Source organism: Puma concolor, chromosome A3, assembly GCF_028749965.1.
Source record: "Puma concolor isolate L17-30 chromosome A3, mPumCon1.1.hap2, whole genome shotgun sequence".
Classification (NCBI taxonomy): domain Eukaryota; kingdom Metazoa; phylum Chordata; class Mammalia; order Carnivora; family Felidae; genus Puma; species Puma concolor.
Window position 1 is genome coordinate 49329801 of NC_141669.1, and position 8221 is coordinate 49338021.

An 8221-nucleotide genomic window follows, 5' to 3' on the forward strand; every position below is an offset into this window, starting at 1 on the left:
CTGTGTCTCCCTCTCTTTGTTGCCCCTCCCTCCCTTGTGCTCTGTCTGTCCCTCTCTCAAAAAATAAATGAATATTAAAAACATTTTTTAAAAACTGTTTTTACTGTCTTTGGAGAAGGGAGAATTTCAAGCCAAACTTGCATAGTATTATGCATGTTTCACTGACTGAAAACCCCCCAAAGTTTCAGCTGGATTATCTGTAGTCAGCTCAGTATCACCACCACCCACTTCCACCCACAGATTCCCTGTATCACCCAAGGAGAGGCCAGGAATGACATTTCCCAGAGTTCCCTTCTCTTTATGATCCCAGGGTCATGTTGGTCACTGAGAGACATTTGCATGAAATTGGAAGGCAGAGGAGTGGGAATGTCCATGCTCATCGAAGGCAGGTGTGAAGTTCTCAGCAGCTGCAGGGTCCTCTCCTATGAAAGAACCTCTCAGGTACAGTAGTCAGCTAAGATTGCCAACGGTAGCTTCTAGAGAATCTCTTGCTTCAGAGTTGCCAGCTAAGATGGATGGAAGGAATTTCTCAAAGTTTTCTGATATCTAAAGCAGCTTCCAAGTAAGCTCTTCAGACCCTCTTATGATGGTAACGCAGGCTGAGATCATCACAAATAGACTCCTTGACTTTTGCTCCCTTGTCCTGCAAACACATGTGAAAGCCTCAAATGCCCTGCTTTAAAGTCTTTATTACTTAGAGTACATCAAGGGATGTGGTAGCCACATTGATATAGCCCCACGATTGCTTTCTCTTGGTATTCACGACTTCACGGAGTCCTTTCCAGTGTCAATCAGGGATGGCTCTGTACATAGAGTCAGGTAGGAGGAATGGTGTATGACTTTTGAGACCAGGTCATAAAAGATGTTACAGCTTCTGCGTTGGCCTTTTGGAAGTCTTGCTCTGGGGAAAGCCAGTTTTCGAGTCACCAGGACGCTCAGGCCTCTGGAAGGCCTACCTGATGGGGAACTGAGACACCCGCCAATAATCAGCATCAGTCTGCCAGCTGTGTGAGTGGAGTGAAGACTTGGAGTGGACCCTCCAGTTCCAGGTAAGTCCACAGATGACTTAAACCCCAGTCAACCTCCTGAGAGACCCCAAGCTAGTATTTCCCAATTGGGCCACTTCCAAACTCCTGGCCCCTAGAAACCATGAAAAATAATAAATGATTATTGTTATTATAAGCCAGTAAGGTTTTTTTTTTTGGGGGGGGGGCGTGTGATTATGCAGAAAGAGATAACTAATACAAGTAGTTTCTAATTTCCTGACCTATCCCTTATTTAAAAACTTTTCATTCTTATCTTTCCTATATTGTCTTACGTACCTATACAGTCACTAAATAATGGAGTTAGACTCATTGCCATTTTTTTGCTTGGATTTGACAAGCCCAGGCAGTTTTCTGGGTGTGAGTGTGTGTGTGTGTGTGTGTGTGTGTGTGTGTGTGTGTTAAGTAGGCTCCATACCCAATGTGGGAGCTTGAACTCATGACTCTGAGGTCAAGAGCTACATGCTCTACTGACTGAGTCAGCCAGGCACCTCAGCTTGTGTTTTTCAAACTGGCTGCCAATTTCCAGCTGGAAGTGTTGTTTGTATCTCCAAAAATTATCAGCATGCCAACTGCTTATTCTTTTTGCAGGGAGAAGATGGCAGGTTTGAGATTGGTCAGGTGTGACTGGTTGAATCCCGTCTTTACTATTTTTGGTGGCTGTATAATCTTAAGCACATTTCTAAAACTTTCTGAATATTAGTTTTCTTAACTATTAAGTATGAATAATAGTACCTACCACACAAGTTTAAAAGCAGGTTAAATCTTAAGAGCATATTAAAAATTTATAACATAGTGTCTGGCACATAGTGATAATTTACTAACAGTTTCGATAATGATGATGGCATTGATGATCAAGTATACACTTTGGTGTTTGGCGTTCAAGACCTCCCATAAGTACTTTCCTGTTTCAATTGTCTACTGCCATATAACATACCACTCCCGCATTCGTATCTAGCAGCATGGAACATTTTATTATTTCTCACTCTTGTGTGGGTTGGCTGGAATCACTTGAGTGGATCTTCTGCTCCATGTGGCATCAACCGCAGTCATCTGGGGCTAGACTGGGTTGGGATATGCAAGATGGCTCACTCACATGGCTAGTCTTAATAATGTCTGTTGGCCAGGAGCTCAGTTGGGGATTTGATCAAAGAGCCTACACATGGCTTCTACATATGGCTTGAGCTTCTCACAGCATGGTGTCTGGGTTCTAAGAGACAGTGTCTCAAGAGCAAAAGTTCCAAGAAGCAGGAAGGACAAGCTGCTGATTCTCTTAAAGGCTAAGTCCCAAACTGGCACGGCGTGTTTCTGCTACCAGCCCAGATTCAAGAATAGGAGAAGTAAAGGCTACCTCTCCATAGGAATAGTGACAAAGAATACGCCATCATCTTTAATCAACTGTATTTCCCAATTTCCTTTCCAAAAATGTCCCAAAATTCCCTTAAGGGGATCCTAAGGAGTGTAAGTCTATTAGCATTTTCAAAATATGTCTTGCTCTTTGCCTCTTTGTTCAGAGCAAGTCCACACCTCTCCATAAAGCTTTCCCTTGGATACCTCTACCCTCTGGGGGACCCTTAGAATTGACTGTCAGGATCAGCCTTTGATTAGTGCCTCCTGCATAGTATTATGACAACGCATGTACCTGTTACTTCCAGACTTGAAGACTGATGCTATATGTAGCTGCCCACTGAGTGGGTTTTTCTACTTCTTGGCTTTCCCTGTAAGCCTGGTATAGGTCTTGCCATTAATTAGTATTTTCTGACTTGAATGATAGGTCGTGGGAAGACAGTGGTGATAAGGAACTGGCATGTATTGACCGCTTAGAGTCAAGCATGATGCTAAGTTTACACACTTTTTACCTTTTCCACGACTGTCCTATAAGGTAAGCATTATCATTCCCATCCAACAGCTGAGGAAACCGAGTACTAACCTTGCTTCACACCGAGTAAGTGGAAGAACTAGAACTGGGTGTAGGTCTGTTTGATGCCAAGGCCGTTATCTTTCACTGGTATTGTCCTGCCTACAACTCCCTGAAATGAAGCTATCTGGGAAAAGAGGGGAAAACTATGCAACTACAGACTGTGGTTTTTAGAACATTTGAACCATAAACTCCCCATGGCCAGGGCATGTTCTTGTCAGACTCTCTGCGTGCAGGCATTTACCACTGCCTGGGACCAAAGCTAAACATTAACCCACACCAGCTCTGCTTTTTCTTTCCGTTTGCAAACTGTCATGGCTCCCAGTGGCTCCCAGAGGGCCATAGACCCTCTCTTTTATTATTCCCTTCTAAACAGCTTCTGGGCATCGTGATGACATGTTTGGAAACACCGTGGCATATTTGTGGTGACTAAACCTCGCTAAAATGCCTGGGTCCTCAGCTTCTACAGGCTCCCTGGCTCCAGCATCACCTGGGAGCCTCTACTTTATGCCTCTGTTTGAGGAATCTCAAGGGGGTGCTTGTGGCTCCTTCTCCCCAGGCTCGGAGGGGAGAAAAAAAATGCTGGCCAGGCATTTCCAGAGGGTTTCACGGGGATCAAAGAGAGAAAAGCAAACACTGAGGGAAAATGTGCTATTTATTCTTGGAACAAAGTTACATTGGCAGCTTTCTCCTCCCCAGTAATGCTTGTTTTCCTGAAAGGATTACACACGCGTTTGCTTCCTCCCACAGGATTTAACCACCACTCAGCTCCTGACCTGCACCGTCTACCTCCCGCCCCCTCCCAGCCATGCTCTCTCCCAGTTTCTCACAGGCTGGGCAAAAATTAAAGAGATTAAAATCATCCATGAGAGAAAGTGGGTTAGTGCAGCTGCTGTAAATGCCCATGTCAGCAATCCAAGTCAGCAGCTCAAATAAACTTGGCCATGTGAGTGGCGTCCTGGGCCACAGACGGGAGGATCCCAGAGATTTTTAGACCTCCCTCCCTGGGGCAGGAATAAGGAGGCTTAGTCTGAGTGAGGAGGGCTGCCAGGTGGAGGTGTCTTTCTTTGGGAGAGCAAATCCATTCTTGTTTTTCATGGGCATTTCTGCTTTTAATTACATGATTAATTAAATTCATTGAAGGTTATGTGGCACAATAATGTACTGAGATATTCTTTTGTATCGTGTTCTTTTTGCTGTATTCTTCTTTCCTCTGCCTCAAGAAGGTAGGAAGACCCTGGTGTGTGCTTGTTTTGGGGGGGGCCTTGTCTTGGAAAACAGACTTTCTAGTAGGAGAAGTCATCCTTATTCCTGTTTTTCGTTTTTTTGTTTTTTTGTTTTTAGCTGCCTACATTCATTGAGGGGAATTGGGAATTGTATTGTTCTGTGCGGGGGTGGGTGGGGTGGAGAAGAGTTGGGGGGAAGGATATGGGGGTGCGGTAAGGGGAGAGGGGTGGCTTTGAGTTTCTGAGGGTGTGCGTCCTGACTGAGGCTAAGGGAGTCCCTGAATAGGAAAGACAGAACAGGATCACTGGGGTGTTCATGAAGTGTGAACACCTGGACCCAGCACCCACACTGGGGGCTGCTGGAGGGGGAGGGGGGATGTAGAAATAACTAAACATTAAGGGCTGTGGCCTTACGAACATCTATGCAAAAAAATTCCAAGACCCTGGGGCGCCTGGGTGGCGCAGTCGGTTAAGCGTCCGACTTCAGCCAGGTCACGATCTCGCGGTCCGTGAGTTCGAGCCCCGCGTCAGGCTCTGGGCTGATGGCTCGGAGCCTGGAGCCTGTTTCCGATTCTGTGTCTCCCTCTCTCTCTGCCCCTCCCCCGTTCATGCTCTGTCTCTCTCTGTCCCAAAAATAAATAAACTTTGAAAAAAAAAAAAATTAAAAAAAAAAAAAAATTCCAAGACCCAGGCCTCAGCAGAAACTGCCCCCTGGTTCCAAGCAGGATTTGGACAATAAGCCTAGATGTGGTAACAAGTGCGGACAGAGTCCAGAGGGCCCTCTCTGCATGCTCTTTATGGATTACGTCACCAGGGACCTTCCCCTGACCCTGGGGAGATGGCATGCCCCAATAATGACTGAGATTACATTTCCTTATGGAGACAGTCAGAAGCTCAGAGCAAATCCAATTCAATTCAATTCAAAGAAATAAGTGCGTGATGTCCCCTGCACCCTAATCATGTAGTAGCACCTACTAAGTGCCAGGCACTGCGCCAAACTCCGCAGAACCAGCTCCCACTGCCCTGGCAGCACGGGGCCTCAGATGAGGCGACACGGTGCAGAGCTCACAGTGTAGACGTGTCACTGATGCTGCAGACTCAGGAGGCTCTGCCTCAATTTGGGGGCAGGGAAGCCTTGTCAGAATTGCTCACCTTTGTTCTGAGTCTTAGAAGATGAACTGGAATTCCTCAGGGGAGGATGGGGGTGGCGTCGAGAACATTTTGTACAAAAGGTACGGAAGCGTGAAACAGCATTGACATGTTTGGGAGACTGTAAAGAGGCTGATGGGATGAAGGCTCCACAGGTTGTTACTGGATGAGTGGGAGAGGCAGGCAGGGGCCGACCTGAGGGGCTTGGCTAAGGAATCTAGACTGGATCCTGTGAGAGGCGGGAGACCCCTGAAGGATTTTAGTGACAAGAACAGATGTGTTTGTTATGAAGCAAAGCCAGCTCAGGAAGGTCACAAAGGAGGAGGGATCACAAAGGTAGGAGGGGATCTAGGAGATGGGGAAGTGCACACGTGAAGGGAAAAGTGTGCTGAGGGAAGCGACCAATCGTGGCCAACACTGCAGGGAGGTCACCAGCACAAGTTCAGGAGCAGTAACTGGGTGTTGAAATTTGGGGGCTCTTGGTGACTTTAATTAATGAGGGCAGTTTCAGGGGAGTGCTGGGAACAGACCAGACCACAGTGAGTTGAGTACTGAATGGAGGTTACCAAAGTAATGATGGTAAACACACCCATTTGTTTGAGACTTTTGCTTATGAAAATAAATACAGTAAAACCTTGGTTTGTGAGCATAATTCCTTCTGGAAACATGCTTGTAATCCAAAGCACTTGTACATCAAAGCGAATTTCCCCATAAGAAATAATGGAAACTCAGATGATTTGTTCCACAACCCCAAAATATTCATATAAAAATAATTACAATAAGGACGACTTCCACTATCACTAATGGAATCACTGCTATCTCTTGGCTGCATGGAATCTTTTTCTGCATGGGGACCATTGTATACGCTCGCACAGTATAGTATTAATGAACTCTTGTCATATACTATATTTAATGCAGCCGAGGAAAGGGTCTATACCTGCAGGTGGCCTGACCTAGAATGAAGCAAAGCATTCCTAAGCTTACTCTTGGATGGAAAATCAAAGAGTGGTTCATAGGTGCTTTGACAAAAAATACACTAGTGCCAATTGTGGGCACCTCCCAATGTTCCGAAAAATCACTGATTTCTGCCAAACATTGCGGCCTGAGACCAAGCCTCTGAGCATGGGTGAGAGATGGTCACCCACAATCCTGCAGAAAGAGAGAGAGAGAACAACCATTGGCTCAGCTGTGATCATGTGACATTGTGTCAAGTACTACTTGTATTGCAAGACATCACTCGTTTATCAAGTTAAAATTTATTAGAAATGTTTGTTTGTCTTGCAGAACACTGGTAGAACAAGTTACTTGCAATCCAAGGTTTTACTGTATTTAGAGAAGCATCAATAAATGGGTACATAATGTAGAAGGTTTATTTAACAATAATGTGGGTTTTTTTTTTTTTTTAATTTTGGAGAAAGAGAGAGAGTGAGAGAGAAACTATTTAGCAGGATCCACACTCAGCACAGAGCCCAACGTAGGGCTCAATCCCACAACCCTGGGATCACGACCAGAGCAGAAATCAAGAGTCAGATGCTCAACCAACTGAGCTACCTAGGTGCCCCTATTAATGTGTTTTAAACGATGGAGCAGGTTCCGGCATGTTCAAGGTTGCAGGGAAGGATACAGCTAATAGTTGTATAGTGGGAAGATCAAAGACAAGGGAAGAGGAAGTAGAGTAAGGAAGAAAGTTCCGGCAAGCAGGGGTTTGAAGGGCAGAGAAGACCCCATAACCTGACCAAATTTCCTGTATGCCCAGGGGCTTTAGTTCACACATCTGCGTGGATGCTCTGTCACCCTGTACATCTCATTACAAATAAACCCTGTGCTTCTGAGAAGTGCATTCAACCATTAGAAATAAAGCAAATGGGCCATATGGTAAATACATTAATCAAACTCACTAATTTAAAGAATTCCAAGTGTGGACTTTTAGGTGAAGCAAATGAATCAAGCCTTTCATTTATCATCTCTTCTTCTGTTAGGACCATGGTCTTAGACTCCTTGTTCACACTCAAAGTAGATCCCAAACTCCATCAGCTGTGCCCAGACACAGAAGGCTGACTGGTTGCTGGTTGCACAGACCAGGTGAGTAATAGAAATTACTCTAGTTTTAGCACTGGGTTAGTGCACTCTTTTCAAGGAAATGGATAGTTTGGTACGTTTTGTCATCTGTCCTGCTTGCCCATTTACTTTTCAGACCAACACGCTCTAATTTGTCTATGGTTTTCTCAAGCTCACACCGTTCACATTTATAGGAAATGAGTCTTGGAGGAATTTGGAACCACTGCAGGCAGTCTTGTAAGGAAACACTGAAAGAGGGCACAATGTCCAGTTCAGTTACCCTGGTAGGTTGAGCTAATTTAAATTTTATAGTCTGTTTTAAGCTCTACTATTTCTTATTCCTCTAAAAATGTGACTTTTAATTTGCCACATATGAAGTGTAATTTTTTTTAATGTATATTTATTTTTGAGAGAGAGAGAGAGAGGCAGAGTGTGAGTGGGGGAGGGGCAGAGAGCGAGGGAGACACAGAATCCAAAGCAGGGTCCAAGCTCTGAGCTGTCAGCACAGAGCCCGATATGGGGCTCAAACTCATGGACCATGAGATTATGACCTGAGCCGAAGTCAGATACTTAACCAACAGAGCCACCCAGGTGCTCCTGAAGTGTAATTTTTAAAAAAATGTTTATTTATTTTGAGTAGGAGGGGCAGAGAGAAAGAGGGAGAGAGAGGATCCCAGGCAGGCTCCTGGCTGTCAGCATAGAGCCCGATGTGGGGCTCCAACTCACAAACTGGTAAATCATGACCTCAGCAGAAATCAAGAGTCGGACGCTTAACCAACTGAGCCACCCAGGCACCCCAAAACATAATTTTTAAATAGGTCATGAGA

At 45.1% G+C, this 8221-nt stretch overlaps 1 long non-coding RNA gene across 1 annotated transcript; it reads left to right on the forward strand.

The window, feature by feature from the left end:
* The first annotated feature begins 667 nt into the window (after positions 1-667).
* Positions 668-7678, forward strand: LOC147582428 (uncharacterized). The gene is made up of 3 exons (XR_015249095.1): positions 668-1049; positions 7316-7418; positions 7589-7678. It is a non-coding gene; the product is annotated as an uncharacterized LOC147582428 (long non-coding RNA).
* The last annotated feature ends 543 nt before the right edge of the window (positions 7679-8221 follow it).